The sequence below is a fragment of the Lactuca virosa genome, chromosome 8 (assembly GCF_052849685.1).
Source record: "Lactuca virosa cultivar CGN04683 chromosome 8, Lactuca_virosa_CGN04683_v6, whole genome shotgun sequence".
NCBI classification, from domain to species: Eukaryota; Viridiplantae; Streptophyta; class Magnoliopsida; order Asterales; family Asteraceae; genus Lactuca; species Lactuca virosa.
In genome coordinates, this window is record NC_136433.1 from 29,825,001 (window position 1) to 29,845,259 (window position 20,259).

A 20,259-nucleotide genomic window follows, 5' to 3' on the forward strand; every position below is an offset into this window, starting at 1 on the left:
CGCAGATGACTAAGACCAGAGGGAGTGGGCTACGGCCCCTGCCGCACTTGAGTGCCACATCAGCAGGAACACCGCCCCTAGGTGCGGTAGGGGGTGCATTGTGGCATTCCAAGGGAGCACTAGTTCAAACAATGTGATTGACCCGTTTTTTTTTACATTGGTCCCTTTTATTTATTAAAACAAAAATGAAAAAAATACCCAAGTGTGACACTACTCTTTGGATGTGGTATGAAAGCACACTTTTGTGGTAAAGAGTGAGGTGACGCCTACGTGGCAGTGACGGGAGTGTAACTTTTGTGGCACCACTCCCTATAGCCTAAAAGACTCATGTGCTTTTGGAGTTATATATATATATATATATATATATATATATATATATATATATATATATATATATATATATATATATATATATATATATATATATATATGGTACGGTCGTGATGCATACACTAAGCAACTACAGTAATGATGTCAATTTCATATAAGGAAAACCCTAGGCTATCAGGCATCATACAATCAGGCAATTCTATCATGCAATTCCTGAAGATCCCTAGCCTAAACTAGCATGTTGTTCTAACATATCACATAATCAAATAACTGTATGGTATTTTGGGGTCTACTTACTGGCTCCGGCTGATCGTACACTCTACATCCTCCTTTTCTCATTTTGAAAACCATTTTAAAATCATCCTGAAAATATTTTCCTTAGTTTGAGACTGGATTCACACGAGTGTTCCTCCAATTCACTCAAACCAAGGCTCTGATACCAACTTGTAACTGGTGGATTAATGTCTAAGTCCATAACTATAATTGGTAAGACTTGACCCGACTCGGCATGGTCCATTTGGGTTGCATGGCATCATGCATTTGGATAGACTATAATGAGAGAAATAACATTTAAGGTTGGTTAATATATTATAAGTTCTAATATATTAATAAGGTTATTTAATTAGTAGTGATCAAAAATTAATTTGGAATTAATTAAGTGATCAAAAGGAGACTAATTAAATATATGGGTTGATTGTGTAAATCATTCATTCTTATATATGTGGGCTTGTGATCCAAGATTCCTTATGTTGGACTAAGTCCATGGGGTGACCCATGGATACTCCATGGAGGTTAAAATCGATGGAGCATAAGGAATGGGTAAAAGTTATGAGTTACATGGTGTAACCCTAATAGCCACCATATAAAAGAATCCCATGGCTCAAGAAATCGTGCACTAATGTGTGAATATGAGGGCTAGACGATTTCAAGGAGTGTTCCATTTCTCTCAAGTCATTCCATGTGCATTTGGTGTTGTGTGAACCATTTGAGGTGTCACACTTGGGGCACTAGGCACTCAAGCTTCATGGAGACAAGCTACATCAAACAAAGGTATGTATTCTATCAATTTGATTACCCAAGTATCAAGTATTGTATGCTAGATAGGGTAATACCTTGGAAAGTTCATAATTGCATGTATAATAGAGAAAACATAGATCCAAGGTATTTAGGGTTGCATGTACACTTAGGAGTGTTAGAATGCTCAAAACCCATCAGTAACATCCATAAAATTCGAGCTAATTTAAAACTTTTTAAAGCATTTTAAAAGCCATTCAGTTATTACAATTCGTTTTCAAAATAGTTTAAACATTAGAGTTCCCATAAATCATAATCATAAATCGAGGAAGTGTACGGTCACACCTTCGCCTTCCCGCGGTCATCCGGTGTACCTGAAACAATAATTGATAAATGTAAGCTCGAAGGCTTAGTGAGTTACCCCCAAATTACCCATACACACACACCAATACACATACAATAACAAACATCATACTATGGGTCCAATCAACCATTGGGTTGGAATGCCAATATACTATGAGCCCAATCATCCTCGGGATGGAATGCTCTCGGCCCACAACCATCGGGTTGGAATGCCCACATACTACAAGTCCAATCATCTATCGGGATGGAATACTCTCGGCCCACAACTATCGGGTTGGAATGCCCACATACTACGAGTCCAATCATCCATCGGGATGGAATACTCTCGGCCCACAACCATCGAGTTGGAATGCCCACATACTACGAGTCCAATCATCCATCGGGATGGAATACTCTCAGCCCATAACCATCGGGTTGGAATGCCCACATACTACGAGTCCAATCATCCATCGGGATGAAATACTCTCGACCCACAACCATTGGGTTGGAATGCCCACATACTACGAGTTCAATCATCCATCGGGATGGAATACTCTCGGCCCACAACCATTGGGTTGGAATGCCCACAACCAATCAAACATACGCATCTATATCATATAATCATATAACGGTCTAAAGAGACAACATACTAGGGTCCACTCATCCTCGGGATGGAATACCCTTAACTACCATAACAAGCATGTGCACATATAACAGGTAATCACCTAACAGTATACAGACAGTTAGACCAGCTACAGGTCTCTAAGCATAACCACATCCTATCTACCAGGATACCGATCTAACAGATCATACTAACATATAACCATCCTATCTACCAGGATGTCGAGCTAACATATCACAATAATAACAATTCCAAATAAAAAATCAAAGGGCCGGCCTTGGTGCCTTAGACCCTTGAGTAAAGTGAGGATAACTCACCTCGCAAGTAGTGCTGACAATACAGCAAATCTCTGTCTGCTGTCTCAGCGGGAATCCCGAACTATCACATAATAAATACTAAGTTAATACCCAAATAACCTTCTTGACCAAGTGTCCACACCACTTATTAAGTCCATCCTCTTTACTGGGCCTAAACCCAATACCAAGTCCTTAACTTGAAAGTCCATTTATAAAGCCCATTATTGGCCCAATTTACCAAATTGGGCGCAACTCCCTAATTGGGCCTAATCCCAAGATCCATTATCAAAACTTGGCCCAAAACATTATATTCATGAAGTCCAGCAAAGGACCAAACCCAATTAGTCCATAAACAACCCAAAACTCGAAGCCTAATTGTCAAAGGCCCAACAGAGGACGTACGCGGGGTGTACTCCTCTTGTACGCGGGGCGTACTCGTCCAGATGTTGACCACCATCGGGGTGGTTGACCCAGTACGCTGGGCGTACTAGATTTACGTTGGGTTTCACCAAAAACCTAATAAGTGCTTAATGGCTTAAGCACTTAAGCCCAAACTTCAGATCCATCGACCAAATGTGCCATAGGACTATAAAGTCTCGAACTTTATCACTTTGGATGTACAGAAAGTTCTTAACACATGGTCTTAATCCATTAAGACCTTCCTACTTCATGCATGAGACAAATCTAGCTATTGGGACACCATTTTTATCACTTAGGACCTCCTCTAAAGTCTGAAAGGACAACTCATTTCGTCCAAATCATAACATGCACCATTTTGGGATGTTTGGGACAAGAATGCTTCAATAAAGCTAAAATGTCTAGATCTATAACATACAAGTATAAAGTTCCAAGCTTTTTACCTTCTGGAGCTTCTAGGGCACAACACAACTTCAGATCTATAACCTTGATCTCCTTCTCCAACTACTTGATGCAATGTCTTCACCTTCAAGAGTTCAAAATACACACCAACTCACACTCACACACAAACTAGGGTTTGGAACGTTTTCTGTAAGATGGAGGCTGAGAATGATGAGAGAAAATGAGCCATAAGGATGTTTATATAGCCTCCAAACCTTAAATATTAGGGTTTCATCCTGACATTAGTACGCCCATCGTACACAAGTTTACGCCCAGCGTACTAAGGCAGACCTTAGTACACTTAGCGTACTCTTATGTACGCGCAACGTACTCTTTCTTGGCCCAAATGTTGCAACTTTGGCCCTTAAACTTATCTTGACTCTACACTTCCAACCCCAAGGACTATAAATGACAAAACTTGGGATGTTACAATTCTCCCCCACTTAAACTAGGCTTCGTCCTCGAAGCCTGCTGCGACAATCGATTCAGGATAATGTTCCCGCATCTTGGACTCCGCTCCCAAGTCTACTCAGATCCTTTCCGATGCTGCCACTGGTCTCCCTACATAGTTCAAGTGCTCTCCGACCTGAACATCACCCAGCTACACAACCGCCTACTCATCCAATATGCGCCTCTTCACAGCTGCGAGACGCGAATAATGCTGTGGATCTAGTTGAACTTTTCCGGAATCTCTAACCTACAAGTCGCCTTGCCAACCCTGGCCATAATCCTGATGATCCAACGTATCGGAAACCCAACTTTCCCTTGTCTGAAGCGAACCCTTTATGTGCTGACAGGATAATGCATCCTTCAGCTCCCGAAACGACTCACGTAAACAACCGACTAACAAATACGAACCCTCATACCTGGTCCAATCAGCCTCGGGCTGGATTACTAGACATGCCTACGACGGTTCCAGTCATCCCTAGGATGGAATACCCTCGTATCACACACATGTTTGGCCCAGTCAACCATCGGGTTGGAATACCAAACATATCAGGTCCAATCAATCATAGGGTCCGGTCATCCTCAGGATGGAATACCCTAGATTGGAATACCTCTATGAACATAACTCGGGTCTACTCATAACTTGAGATCCAAGGATCTATCCTTGCGTCTCATCCACCATCCTCAGATTCGTCACAACCGAGTGCAACTTCCCCGAATCTCAACAATACATCCAATCCGAACGCGCTCCTACCAGAGACATAACCAACACAATCTCTATGCCCACAGCCTATGACTGGAATACCCTTACATGGTCCTCAACATAGGTCTGGATTGCCTCTGAGCCCATAGCATGAGTCTGGTATGCCCTCTACGACCCTCAGCTCATGACTGGAATGCTCCCGATAACCTATCGACACTGTTGTCGTCACTTCAGATGTCCAGCACCCCATCCTGGAGGTACTTACCTCCTCCATTGCCCAAGAAGGCCTAATCAATGTCCTTCACAACACCAACAAGTGTCACAGTGCTGAAACCTCACCCTACTCTATCCACTTGCAGAACAAGTTGCTACCCCATAACACTTATATACTCAGAGCCTGATCATATAACTAACAAAACCCATACAAAGTCTTCAGCATACTCATCAGCATGTTCAATACTTGGGGAATGACCTACTGATTCCTATAGTATAACAGCATACTCAATACCCGCACATAGATCTACTAACACATACAGAGTCTTCAGCATGACTGGACCGCCTCACCAGGCCTTCATTCTATCTGGACAACTCTTAGAACCTTCATCATGTCTGGACCGCCTCTCTGGGTCTTCAGTCTGTCTGGACCGTTCTCTTAGCCTTCAGCCTGACTGGTACGCCCCACCGGCCTTCAGTCTATCCAAACCGCTCTAAACTGTTGAGCATCTCCCTGGACCCCCTCTTGGTGATCTCTCCCATGCAGACTGTTCTCACCCACTTGGGATTCCGAACTCTTGATCCATTATGTGGACTCTAACTCCGGCCTAACCCTAGGCCTCACGCCGATTGTCCACCCTCTCGGAAAACCGTGGTCTATTTCCTGACCCGCGTGTCTACCACATGCGCTAAATAGCCCGCACTCTCGTACTGAATGCACTATCGAACTCTGGCAGATAATAGAACCCTCAGAGTCGAGCACACACACTCGAACGGACATCCGAACTGAACTCAATTCTTGACTAGAATCCCAAACTTATTTCCCCAAGTTCTGCTATCAAGCATCAAGAAGACGCGGTTCATATGTTGGGGAGTTTTACTGGACTTCCAACTTACACAACCCTCAAACCCGAACAACCACTCGGGCTGTCTTCCTCCCTGACAACGATGCGAAACTTATCCCAATTCCAAACCGCTCCTGCTTCTGGATCAAGGGAGAGAATCATTCTAAGGGGGAGAGAATTGTAATTCCCGTGTTTCTGGGCTAAGCATTAAAGACGATGTAATAGTCTAGGTCAACTATTGTAACGTGTTTTGAAGTAATAAGAATGAATTATGTGAATTTATGTGCCTTATATTTAATTAAGGATAAAAATAAGCGTCGAAAGTAAAATGTTAGATATAGCTGATATCTATGAAGAAAGTTGTAGTGGTTGAAACAAGGATTCCGGAGATATAAAGAATACTGAAATCCAAGTTATAACGAAGAAGTTATGACCTGTCGAAGTTTCGCGACAGAACCGGCACGACACTGTGTGACATAAAAAGTAAATTTAAGATACAGTGCTTTTTAGCATTAGTGATCTAAACGAAAGTCGTAGTACACGTTAAACCGAGAACGTGCATAAAAAGAATGTCCAAATCTGACTTCGTATGAGGAAGTTATGAATTTTCTAAGATTTGGCAAAGCAGTATGCAGCCCGAAACTCGAATTTTAGATCGAGTGATTTTTAGCCGAAACAACCTAAACGGTAATCGAAGATCTTGTTGATAGTAGTGCAACGGTAAAAAGACAGACGAAAACGGACGTCAGATGAAGAAGTTATGAATTTTAACAGACTTTTCCTGACCCGGCCTGTTAAAAATATAACTTTAAAAATAAATTCAAAATTAGCCGACAGAGTCTAAACAAAAGTTGTAGAGCACGGTCTCACCTACGCGTGGATATAAAGAACGTCAAAAACGGAGCTCGTATGCGAAAGTTACGAATTTTTGAAGTTTGAATATTCGGAGTACGCCCAGCGTACTCGTGTAAGTGTTCCGGAGTCCGTCACCCTCCCTACTCCTTCGCATGAGAGACACGTTTCATAGTCACGACGCGTCCGATATGATCCCTTCGTACTCCCATCGTACTCTAAAGTTACGCCCAACGTAACTCGAGTTTTCAGCCCCTATAAATAGTGATCGAAGCCAACCGTATTTTTGTTTACAAAAGTCACTCCTCTCACCTTCTACTTTCCTTTTTGTTACAATAAATACCCCCAAGCCTATTATATCATTCTAGCATCATAAGCAAGTCACAGAGAGCACAAAGATCCCGAGAAAAGAGTTTTTCGAGACGAAACTCTGTCCGCGTGAAGCCTGGTTTTTGAGAAAACATACCGGTTTCATTGAAAAAGATTGTTTTAAGGGGCGAAGTGCTGTCCAACCGCCGTCTTATCAAGTGAGTGTATAGTCACTTTCATCTTACACATAGATGTGAAGTATTTTATATAAAATACGTGCTATGTGTATATATATTCTTTGTTTATTTGAAATGGATGTTAAATAGATGTTTTATACAAGTTTTATTTGTTTATTTGAAATGGATGTTAAATAGATGTTTTATACAAGTTTTAAACTGTATATGTATTTTTATCTACAAATATGTTGGGTAAAACATGGGTAGATGAAATAGTTGATGCGTGATAAAATGATGAGATGCCTCGATATTGTTATTGTTTCAGTCATCTAGCGGAGTATAGATGACGACCACAGACTTTTCTAGACAGTCCAGTGGAACGTTAACAGGCTCGTAAACTGTAGATGTTTTTCGAAAGTACGAATTAGACTTAGTCAATTGTCCTTAGTCCGAGAGTATGGATAGGACATAGTTATTTGTTATTAATCCAGGAGTATGGATTAAGACATGGTTATTTGTTATTAATCTGGGAGTATTGATTAAGACATAGTTATTTGTTCTTAATCCGGGAGTATGGATTAAGACAGGGTTATTTGTTACTAATCTGGGAGTATGGATTAAGACAATAGTTATTTATTATTAATCCGGGAGTATGGATTAAGACATAGTTAATTGTCCCTAGTCCGAGAGTATGGAATGGGGACAATTATTGATCTGGGAGTATGGATTAGGTAAAGAGGTTGATTTTAGATCTGAGAGTATAGATCGTGTCATTGTGAGGATTCTTAGGGTGGAACCCTAAGAAACTGCAGAAGTATCCCTTAGGCAGTGTTGTTACCCCGATGATGATCCTTAGGCTAGGTCCCTTATGATAGGTGTTTAGGGACGTAAAGTGAGGATAACGGGAACGGGTAATCAGAGTTATTGTTCGTTGATGAAATTAATAAATTTATTGTTGATTAATGAAAACTAATAAATTTATTTATTGTGGGTTGAAAATCCTATATGCTCACCAGGCTCCCCAAGCCTGACCCACTCAACTTTTTTTTTATATTACAGGTAGGGAACAAGAGCATAGTTGGACGATGACGAGAGATTTTGGATTATAGGCCAGTAGATATAAATATCTGTTGTAAGACCTATATTGTACTGTTTACGCTTTTGGTCTATATCGATGTGGATATCCCGAGTTTTGTGATGAAATGAAAAAATACATTTCTTTAAGAAATGCTTTGATAAATTTTTATCATATTTTGTTTTGGGGACGAATTCTGCAACACCTTTTGAATGATTACTCTGATTTTATTTTAAAAAGCATAAACAAAATCGGTCTTTTCTGGCCGAGAAAATTGGGGATGTCACAGCGAGATCCTTTACCATCCAGGTAAAGCGAATGTGGTGGCGGATGCTTTGAGCCGCAACACGGCTGGATCTTCAGATAGGGAGTTGTGTATGAGGATATCAGTTGATTCCCCGCTTTTGGGATTGATCAGGGAGGCTCAGGCCGAGGGAGTTCGAAAGGAGAACTGGAAGCAGGAGAGGATCAGGGGTGAGATTGACAGATTTGTCACGGATAGCCGAGGGCTGTTAACCCCGTGTGGTCAGGTCTGGGTTCCGATATCTGGTGGAGTCAGACAGATTGTATTAGAGGAGGCTCATAAGTCTCGCTTTTCTTTTCATATGGGGTCCACCAAGATGTATCTGGATTTGAGATTGAGCTATTGGTGGCCGTGTATGAAAAGAGAGATAACCTGGTATGTTGAGAGATGCAAGACCTGCAAGATGGTCAAGGCTGAGCATCAGAGGCCGCATGGAAAGCTGCAGCCTCTGGAGGTTCCCATGTGGAAATGGGAGCAAATTTTGATGGATTTTATCACCAAGTTGCCGAAGATGTCAAAGGGTTTTGATGCTATCTGCGTCATCGTGGATCGATAGACCAAGAGTGCTCACTTTTTGGCCATTCGGGGGAGTTCCTTGTCTGAGAAGTTGGCCGATGTGCATGTTCTCGAAATCGTTGCTCGCCATGGGGTTTCGGTCTCCATTGTTTTAGACCGTGATGTTCGGTTCACCTCCCTTTTTTGGCAGAAGTTCCATGAGGAACTGGGCACGAGGTTGCACTTCAGCACTGCTTATCATCCGTAGACCGACTGCCAAAGTTAGCGGATGATACCGAACCTTGAGGATATGTTACGGGCCTGTGTTATCGACTTTGGTGGGAGTTGGGACTCCTACCTACCTCTCGCAGACTTTTCCTACAATAACAGTTATCACTCCAGCATTGGTGCTCTGCCTTTTGAGCTCTTGTATGGGCGGATATGTCGCACCCCGGTTTGTTGGGGCGAGGTTGGTCATAGGGTTATGGGAAGGACCGAAGTAGTCCTTTAGACTACAGAGCTTATTCAACAGATCAGGTAGATACTGCAGACCGCTCAGATTCGGCAGAAGAGCTATGCCGACCAGCACCGATCCGAGTTGGAATTTCAAGTCAGCGATATGGTATTAAGTCGATGAGCGCCTGAACTACGTTGAGAGACCAGTGGCTATTATGGAAAGAAAGATGAAGGTCTTGCGCAACAAGGAAATACCCTTGGTCATGGTGTAGTGGCAGCATCAGAGAGGCTCCGAGTGGACCTGGGAGCCGGAGTATGAGATACGGGAACATTATCCAGAGCTATTCGCCGCAGAAGACTTTGAAGACGAAGTCTAGATCAAGCGGGGGAGAATTGAAACATCCTGATGTTAAGGTACTTCCAAATTCATCCGTTTAGTTTTATTATATGAAATTTTGGTCCCTAAGTCCAAGAAAATGTGCCTTGAAGCCCTAGTGGCATTCTTGTAATTTAGGCAGGAGAATTACGCCATGCGTACATGTGTGTACGCTGCGTGTACTATGGCGCGCCCTAGTATGTTGGGCGTACACTTATGTACGCGGGGTGTACTAGCTAAAGATGGAAACCCTACTTTTTAGGGTTTGGGCGGTATTTAAGCATCTTTATGGCCTCATTTCTCTTCACCTAACCAGCCTCTACCCTCTCTTCGTGATTGAAACCCTAGAATCGTCTTGTGAGGCCATTTCAAGCATTAAAGAGTGTGTTTGTGTGATTAGAAGAAGAATGAAGGAGGTCAAGCTCAACTTGGAGAAGTGAAGCATCTTGGATCTAGAAGTTTTGCACCATTCTCCATCATTTCAAGGTATAAAGCTCACACCTTGATGACTTGTTTGCTAGATCTCATTTTTGGATGTTTTAAGTTACCTTTTTTGTCCCAAAAGTCTCGTCTTATGCATGGTTCGTTTTGGACATTTTGAGTTGTCCTTTCGGACCCTAGGAGGGGTCCTAAGCAATAAAAATGAGGTCCCTTTTGTTAGAATTACTTCATGCATCTTATAGAAGGTCTTAATGGATTAAGACCATGTGTTAAGCACTTTTTCGACTTGTAAAGTCATAAAGTTGGAAACTTTATAACTCTAGAGTGTATTAGACCTTGGATTTGAAAAAAGGGCTTAAGTGCTTAAGCCATTAAGAACTAAATGGATTTTGGAGGCTACGAGGGTACGCCCCACGTACATGGGAGTACGCCCCACATACTCGGTTAACCACCCCGATGGTGGTCAGCTGCGAGTAGGGCATGCCACACTCATACTAAGGGCTCATGAGCATTCCAGATATGAGCTGAGGGCCAGGTGGGGCATGCCAGACTCGTAGTGAGGGCTTGGTGGTATTCAGTCTAGGGACTGATCTGGTCGGGGAGCAAGCCAGACATAAGCTGTGGGTCCTGATGGCAATCCAGACTTATTCTATGGGCTTAGAGGTAATCCAGTCTTTTAGTTGCGGGCTCGTTGTATATTGTTATTATTTATGTGTTATTTGTTTATGTTTTGGTACTTTGGGGAAACCCACTAAGCTTTGGGCTTACAGTCTTGGGTTACGTTTCGGATACTTTAGACGATCGCGGGAAGGCGAAGGTGAGACCGTACACATCCTCGTCTTTTAACTTATAGTTTTGGGAAACTCTGATATGGAACATGTTTTGAAAACTATGTTGTAAACAATTAATGATTTTGGGTTGGTTTTAAAAGTTTAAATTTTTCATGATTTTTATGGGTATTACAAAGTTGTATACGGTTTGAAGCAGGCACCCAGAGCATGGTATGACACATTGGCGAGTTATTTTTTGGATAATGGAAACAAACATGGAAAAACAGACAAAACCTTGTTCATCAAGAATTAAGGATCTCACATCATTCTTGCTCAACTGTATGTCGATGATATCATTTTCAAATCCACTTATGAGAAACTAAGTTTTGAGTTCGCTGAGGTCATGGCTAAGAAATTTGAGATGGGCATGATGGGTGAACTAACTTTCTTTTTTGGTTTGCAGGTTAAACAACTAATTGATGGAATTTTTGTTCATCAAGCTAAATACATTACAGACACGTTGAAGAAGTTTGGTTTTTCTTATAGCAAACCAACAAAGACTCCAATGTCCTCATCACCATCTTTTCACTAAGGAATTGGACGAGAAGACCCTAAACAAATTGACTGCAGATCTTGGCATGCTTTCAATGACTTAATCCCTTTCTAACTTGTTTAAAATAACTTTGCTTCTACTTGCTTTCTTAAAACAAAAACACAAAAAACAAGTGCTTCTTTTATTATGTTTTTTAGGAACTTTACATTGTGTGCTTAAGCTTTGTATCTAATGTTTACAAGTACTTTATTTTTTCTTTATTCTCTATTTTTAGGCCTATCTACGGATTATATGCACCTCTTCATTCCAGAGTTGGAAAGAGATGGAGCCATTCAAAATGTTCTGAATGCTCTAGTTGTTGAGAAGAATATTGACATCAAGTCTTCTTCTTGTTGACAATACTCTTTATCTCCTCCACTCATTGTTATGGATGCAAGAAGCAACCATCAATACAATGAGTCTTACTTTCATCTATTGACTCATAGTCTGATAAAACCTCGAGTTCCCTCGTATTGATCTTGTTAAATCGATGGTTACACGGATTTGAGCCAGTTAACTCATAGGTTGCAAAGACTGGTTCCAGATCCTCTCTTGTTCCTGGTGAACATGAAGCTTGGAATCTATCTGCAACATCTCAACGATTAATGGTTTCATCATTCTTGGTTTGTAGCGAGTTGTATTGTATATTAATGTGTTTGTTTTTGCTTGTGTCTTCTTTTATAGCCAAGATTGAAGGATAGATATGTCAAATAAAGGAAATTGTTTGATGGGAATTTATTTCAAAAGATCTCTCTTTGGTGATTCTACTCAAAAGATTTTTTGCCTTTATGACTCTACTGAAAAAGGGCTACGTCCAGGTCTTCTGAAAAAGCTGCACAAATATCGCTTTTAGAATATTTCCTTGTTTGACTAACTCGTTTGTTTCTATTCTTATATTATTTATTATTCTGTCTTGTACCATTTTGAATGAATTGACGATGAACTTCAAAGTTCTAGACTGCAACTCAACCCTATGATACGGAAGTTGAATGATTTCTTGTTGATGAGCTGGCACCGTTTATGATTCACGCTGATTCCACCTCAGCGTGACTGAAACACTCCATTCTCTCAAATTTCTTCTCAATAAAACATTATGATTCAATGTAATATACCACACACTGATGAAAGTTTGAAACTCTATGCTGATGGTTAGTCTATGTACCATAGACTATCACACGCACCAACCCCTTCTTGCCCATAAACTCTTCTTTAACGCTTTATGATTCAACTTAATGTACCATACGCTGATGAGAGCTTGAAAAATCTGTGCCGATGGTTAATATAAACACCACAACTTATCACACACACCAATCCTTTCTCACCATATATTATTCTTTAGAATTTTATGATTCAGCATATGAAGCCAGACGCTGATGAGAATTTGAAAAATTTGTGCCGATGGGTATATCATTGTCCATGATATATTACACACACCTACCCTTTCTCTCCCAATAAATCTTCTAATAAAAAAAGTTAATGATTCACTGTATTCGCCATACACTAATAAAACTTCGACATTCTTTGCCGATTGGTACATTTCATACCAGAATGTATTACACACATCGTTCAATTGCTGCCCTTTTCTTATAATAAAAGTGGTTAATGAGTCAACGTATGTGTGACAACCCTGAATCTCTATCTGTAAGTCAATTCAATCAATAAAAAGTCAGACTTGTTTCTGCTATCGCTTTTCTGTGATTAGGGTCAGTTTGAGAGTCTCTAAGCTTAGTACACTTAAGGATTGGATGTTGAGAAGTGTTATCTTGGGATTGGAGGAATGCAATTGAACCAGAAAACTTATCAAAGGGTGTTCACGGCCGCAAACTAGGTTCACGGCCGTGAACCCATGTTTGGCCGTGAACCCCTCTCCATATATATATATATATATATATATATATATATATATATATATATATATATATATATATACATTTCCTTCATTTTATTCCTAATTTCTTCCCTCCTTGGCCGAAAACCTCTCAAGTTCTCTCAAGACTCATCCAACAAAAGCTCTCATTTCACCCCCACAAACGTACGTGATTCATCCCTTTCACTTGTTATTCATCTTATTCACTTGAAGTGCTTTGATTTCATCCATTGATTCATCACTTTCATCACCATCTTCATGATCTTTAAGAGTTCACGGCCATGAACCCTTCATAGGGTCGTGAACTCTCCTTATGAGGGCCGTAAACTGTCACAACTAGGAATTCTGATACGTTGTAGACACTTAACAAAGAATGACATTGTACCTAAAACTAGAAAACATGTATGGTGTTATTCAATGACAACAAAATTCCATCAAATACCCTATACAAACTTTCAAATAGTCAACAAAAGTTGGAAACCCTAAAATTCCCGGTTCAAGTCCATTTTGGACTAGGATTTTTCTTATTGGGCCTAATGGACCAATAAGCTTCCAATTTGACTATTTTGGGTTTAGAACTCTTATATGGGCTCTAATTGAACCCACTTTCATTTATTTTAACATTTTGGGCCATAATGGACCTAGAATGAAATAAAACATTCTTATTGGACCATAACAAACTTAATTAGCTCTAAAGGGCCATAAAACTCATACCTTGATTGTTTTGGGCCGTGAACCATCTCCAAAGACCAATTGGGCCGAAAATTATCAAATTGGGCTCATAATATGGATTTAAGCACAAAAAGGGCCAAATTCTTTTCTTTCTTCTCCCTCTCTCGGCCCAACTACAAAAAAAGAGGGAAAAGAGTTGACTTATTGATGCCACCTCACAATTGTACATGGGGTATCCATGCACTCTTCTCATGTTCCCATGCATGTCCACTCAACTCACTCTCTTCTCTCTCTCCTTTCTATCCTCGGCCGAAGACACCCAACACACACACACATTTCATCCATCTTTTGCAAACAAAACTCTCTCTAGAAAAGTTCTTTCTTCTTCACAAATTTCGGAAGATCTAAGGAGGATCAAGGAGATTTCCACCAAAAACTCACTCCTTCCTTGGTAAGTCCTTACACATCTAAGTTGTATAACTTCATCCTTGTGTTAAGATAATTCATTCTAAGCATTTTTGTGATCATACTCTTAGAAAACCTCCATAAGTTCGAAAGCAACCCAAGAAAGCTTCCTAGGGCCGAGAATAGCATCAAACTTCTTCCATTTCTTCAAAACCGAGATCCACAAGAAAATGTGAGTTCATACCCCTCTCTTTTCGGTTTTCACAAGTTTTATGGGGGAGAATACAAGTAAAATGTGTAGATCTATGTGTATGTGTATGCTATGTATGATTTCATACATGTATGTGTGATTATATGTGTTTATGTGGTAAATATGTAACAAAAAGGGAAGAAATCACAAAATCTATGGCACAAGAAGGAAAAAAAACATGAACTAAGATATATTACACTAAATAAGTCAAGAAAAATACCCTCTAAGATTAAAATAAACATATTGCAACATAAAACCCATTTTTGGGCTTAAATTGTCAAATAAACAAAAGTTGGGTTAAAATTGCCATTCACGGTTTTTCTTAAGGATCAAAAGGGTCAAAACAGTTAAAATAAAAGTTTTTATGAATATTATACTCTTCAAAGGACTAGAAATGTAAATTGTAACTTAATGGGCCAATTTTTGGGCTTTTCGGCCCATTGAGCCCAAAATTGCGAAAAACCAAATTTTTAAGGGATTGAATGATAAACTTCACAAAACATGAGGTAAAAAGGGTAAACAAAACCAATTCAAGGGTTAGAATGATTTATTTTCCAAACAAGGATAAAAAATGTAAACTTTCTGGATTTTGGGCCAAAATTGTAAAAGTTGCAAAAAGTTTGGGTTTTAACTGAAAAATTCCTTACTGGAAGGGCTGAAACTGCCAAAGAGAAATTTTTGAACTAAAAACATCACTTAAACAAGTCTATGGGTCAAAAATGCCAAGAAAATGGTTTAAGGGCCTAAAATGTTTTTTTTTTCAAAATAAGGGACTAAAATTGTTATTTTTATTAAAGAAGGGCTGAAAAGGTCAAACCAACATTTTGAAGCAATTATTTTGTTTTTAAGATATTTGAGTCAAAAATACCAAACTACAACTCATGAAAATAGAAAGATGAATATACGTATAATTCCAAATATCGTTATAAACAATCGACCGGCCTCGTGCCGATACGAAGATAACAATCGGCAATCAAACTTTCCAACAATTATACTATACTTAAAACAAGTAAATATCCAAATAGCTGGGCTTGAAAGATCCTAATCATGCTTATCGGACCTTCGTGGCCCATTGACATGACTTTTGGGCCTAACGCTAATAATAACACATGTCTATTGGGCCTCCTGTGACCCAATTACATGTTTAAGGGACCCTCAATGGCTCATATGTGCTATTGGACCTTGGTGGCCCATTAGCATTGCTAGTAAGGTCCAAATTTAATCAAATATGAAATGGGCCAATGTGTCCTTCGTATAACCAACAACCTTAAATAACACGCGTAATTAGCAGGACCTTGTATTCCTCTTCTCCGTGTCTGTTAGGCTTATTTGAAATCAAAGTAAACAAACCCAGGTCGTTAATCAACAGTAATCAATTTTGTTTGGATTAAGTGAGTAATAACGGGCGACACCTCTAAGGGTCGTTTGTAGTCTGTAGTTATAATCAAAGTCTCCTAGAAGGAGAGCGAGAGTTTGTGTATAGATCTATACGGGGGTGACTCCCCCACACCTCAGCTGTTCGCTACAGTTAGACTCGGCCAGTCTAGGGTGACAAAATCTTAAGATCAATCCCGGCGTACGTTAGGTTGCCAAGACAGACGAACTAGTCATTATTATGCATGGTTATAACGACTCACATAATTAATTAAATCCAATACCATCCGAGTAATCAAGGAAGAGTAATCAAAATCATTCGTTGCGGCGGTATAGCAATTTGAAAAACAATTATATTTTATGTTATCGGAAAACATCGGGTTTTTCGAGGAAATCAACACCACTCGCTTGTATTTTTCTATAACTATAATACAAAACTTCCTTTTATACACGTTTTGAAATCATTCATGCATCAACTTATGGATCTTCACAGTTTGGTAAACAATTGTCTTTTCAGAAAATATCGAATTTTCTGGGTTTTACAAACTACACAAATCATTTTTATCACAACCCTACTTATGAACTCACCAACATTTCATATGTTGACCGTTTTTTTCAAAATAACTTGTATTCTCAGGTAACAGGTAAGCTGAAGGATAATATCAAGTATATTAGGATGTTATGTTTTGAAAACTCTCAAACAATTTATGTTATGGATGTGTAATATTTAAAACAATGTACTGGATGTGAACAATATCAGTTGTAATGTATTGATGCATGATGATGTTTATGTTGTGATTCATGTATATTCATTGTGATGATATTCAATTTAAGTCACGCGAGCCCTCGGAGGTTTCCGCCGTCTGATTTCGTGGGTGTGACAGGTTGGTATCAGAGCTCTGTTTATAGTGAACTCGCATATCTAACCACACATTGATATGCAACGATAAACCAAAGAAGGACTAAAACAACTCTGAACAAAACAAAATAAAACACAACGATAAAAACATCTTTATTTGTGCGATATAGGAAAAAGAACATAATACCAAATCAAATAAGATAATACTGACATCTCGGTTAAGTCGGGACTGTTCATGGTTGTATTAAGGGGTGAATGTAACCTGATCAACTACATTTTCTCCGAAGTACAACTAATACATGCCCCGGTAAAAACCTCGATGGACGGTAAACCTAAAAAATACCCCTTGTTACCAAGAAAAGAACATCAACTCAAATTACATAATAACTAAAACATCTTAGGAATAATATTAGTACATTTATATACTCTCGCAGACTGTATGGCCGGCTTCCATCACCCCGGAGATCCGTATTTCCCTAATCAGGGAAATAACGGATGGCTGGAGGAGGAACCTGAAGAAGAACCTGAGGAAGGGTCTGAAGAGGAACCTGAGGCGGAAGTCGAGGGCGGACCTGCCGAGCCCGTGGAGGTCCTGGAAGAAGAAGAAGTCGAAGAGGACTTCGAGGAGGAACCTAGCGATGATGGTGATTCGGACACGGAGTCCGAAGTCATCAACCCCCCTTACCCGACTAGGGTACCCGCTCACCGGATGGGCCCGACTGGCCCTACACCCCCCTGGGGTATCGATCTTTAGAGGTGGAGCAGACAGCAGGGACAGCGACCTCCGTTTGGCATGGCACGCGAGTTCTACGACTTGAGGGAGGGAGGACCAGCTGATTGCGCGCTTCCGGTCATGGTGAGACGATTGCGGAACACTGGCGACCTAGCTCAGAGCACCGTCGATCAGATGCACCAGATGCGGGGTAGAGTTGAGCGTGTAGAACAGGATACGCGAGAGGTTATCCGAGAGTTCCACATGAGGCAGGTGAGGTGGGAGACTCGCCTCCGAGATGCGGAACAACAGGTGGCTCGCCTTCAGGGAGCGTCCACTTCTTCAGCACCACCCCCTGGTACATCCCACCATGACTAGGACTAGTAATATCTATCCTTAGTATTATGCTTATATGATCTATGCTATGTACCATCGACTCTATGTTTAAGTGATTACACTACTCATAGAGTCGTTACGCTGCCGAACTTGCACCACTTATGTATGCTCTTTCGAGCAAATTTTCATGTAACAAAGTGCGGATAATATTAATGGAAAAATTTTATGTGTTCTATTGTGATGTTGTGATCTGCTATGTGTTATGTATCCATGATTGTATGCTAATTTGTGAAACTACTTAAGTTCATGCAATACACCTAGCTTATAGGATCACAATCTCACAAAAATCATAGGCACTCAACATCTTTCCGTTCCATGACAGAAAGATGCCCCAACGACCAACCCGTGGAAACCCTGGACCAACCACACCCGAAGTCAACTCAGATGCATTCCAAGCAGCTGTATCTGCTGTGGTTACTGCGGCCATGACGCAAATCCACCAAGGGAACAATGGTGGAGTCAATGGACAAGGGGCTGGAATTTCGAACAACGGAATAAATCAAGGACCTACCAAGACATGCTCCTACAAGGACTTCACCAACGCCAAGCCACGAACCTTTAATGGCACGGGTGGAATGATAACCCTAAAGAGATGGATGGAAAAGGTGGAATCAGTATTTGAGATATGTGAATGCCCCGAAGAGGTGAAAGTGAAGTTCGCCACATGCACATTTGTTGACCAGGCTCTCACCTGGTGGAATGGACATGTAGAGGCCATGACTCTCCCCGTAGCCAACGCTATGCCGTGGGCGGAGCTGAAAGAAATGCTGATGGCCGAGTACTGCCCACGAGGCGAAATTCAGAAAATGGAGCAAGAGCTGTGGAATCTCACCGTCCGAAATTCTGATATAGATGCATACATATCAAGGTTTAGCGAACTGTCACTGTTGTGACCTGGCATGATCACTTCAGAGGGAAATAAAATCGAACGATTCATCTGGGGATTAACCTCCCCAATTCAAGGAAATGTAATAGTTGCAAATCCTGAAACCTTCGATAGTGCCAAGAGGTTGGCCAAGAAACTGTACGACCACAACAACAAGAAGGGCGAGAAGCCAGCCGAAACTGAAGGCAAGAAGGAGAGTGACAACAAGAAGGGAAAGAACAACAAGAGAAAAGGGCGACAAGGCTCAGAGTCGTCAAGGAAACAACAAACAGTGACAGTCAATGCTGCAACCACCCAAGTACCCTCCACACCACATGCTCCAGCCTCAGCTAATCCAAGTACCCCTAGGCAGTATTCCGGGAATCTCCCAAAGTGCAACAAGTGCAGTCTTCATCATAATGGCGAATACAGAGAGATACATTGTACCAGTTGCAATCGGAAGGGTCACACGGCAAGGTATTGCAGGACCTATCCTCCCCAAAACCAGCAACAAGGAAACAACAACAACCGCAACAACAACAACAACAACAACAACACCAACAATAGCGGCAATAATACAGGATCAAGCCCCACCTGCTATGGATGTGGAAAGACTGGGCATATCCGTCGAAACTGCCCCAACATCAACAACCCTGGGAACGGAGGAACAGGAAGAGTGCTAACTATGGGTCCGGGAGAAGCGGTTCAGGATCCCGCTGTTGTTACCGGTACGTTTCTCCTAAACCACACTTATGCATGCATCCTATTTGATACCGGGGCAGAACGAAGTTTTATGAGTAATAAATTCAAACACTTGTTAAAACAACAACCCCAGAAGCTTAATGAAACCTTTACGGTGGAAATGGCTAATGGGAAAACAGAATCCACTGGGGAAATCTACATCGGATGTACCCTGACCTTAAATCATCACGTCTTTCAAATAAACTTAATGCCTATTTCCGTTAGGAGTTTTGATGTGATTATCGACATGGACTGGTTAATCCCCCACCATGCTAAAATTATGTGTCACGAGAAGGCCGTTCGCCTTCACCTCCCAAATCACGAAACCCTAATTATATACGGAGACAAACCCAACACGAACCTTCGTCTTATCTCGTGCATTAAGGCACATAAGTATCTACGAAAGAAGGACTTGACCTTTCTAGCTCATATAGTGGATAAGTCCAAAGAAGAGATCAATATTCGAAACATCCCTGTGGCTTGCGATTTCCCGGATGTCTTTCCGGAGGATCTTCCGGGGATACCCCCAGAAAGACAAGTCGAGTTCCGAATTGATCTAGTGCCAGGAGCTACTCCCATCGCCAAATCGCCCTACGGATTGG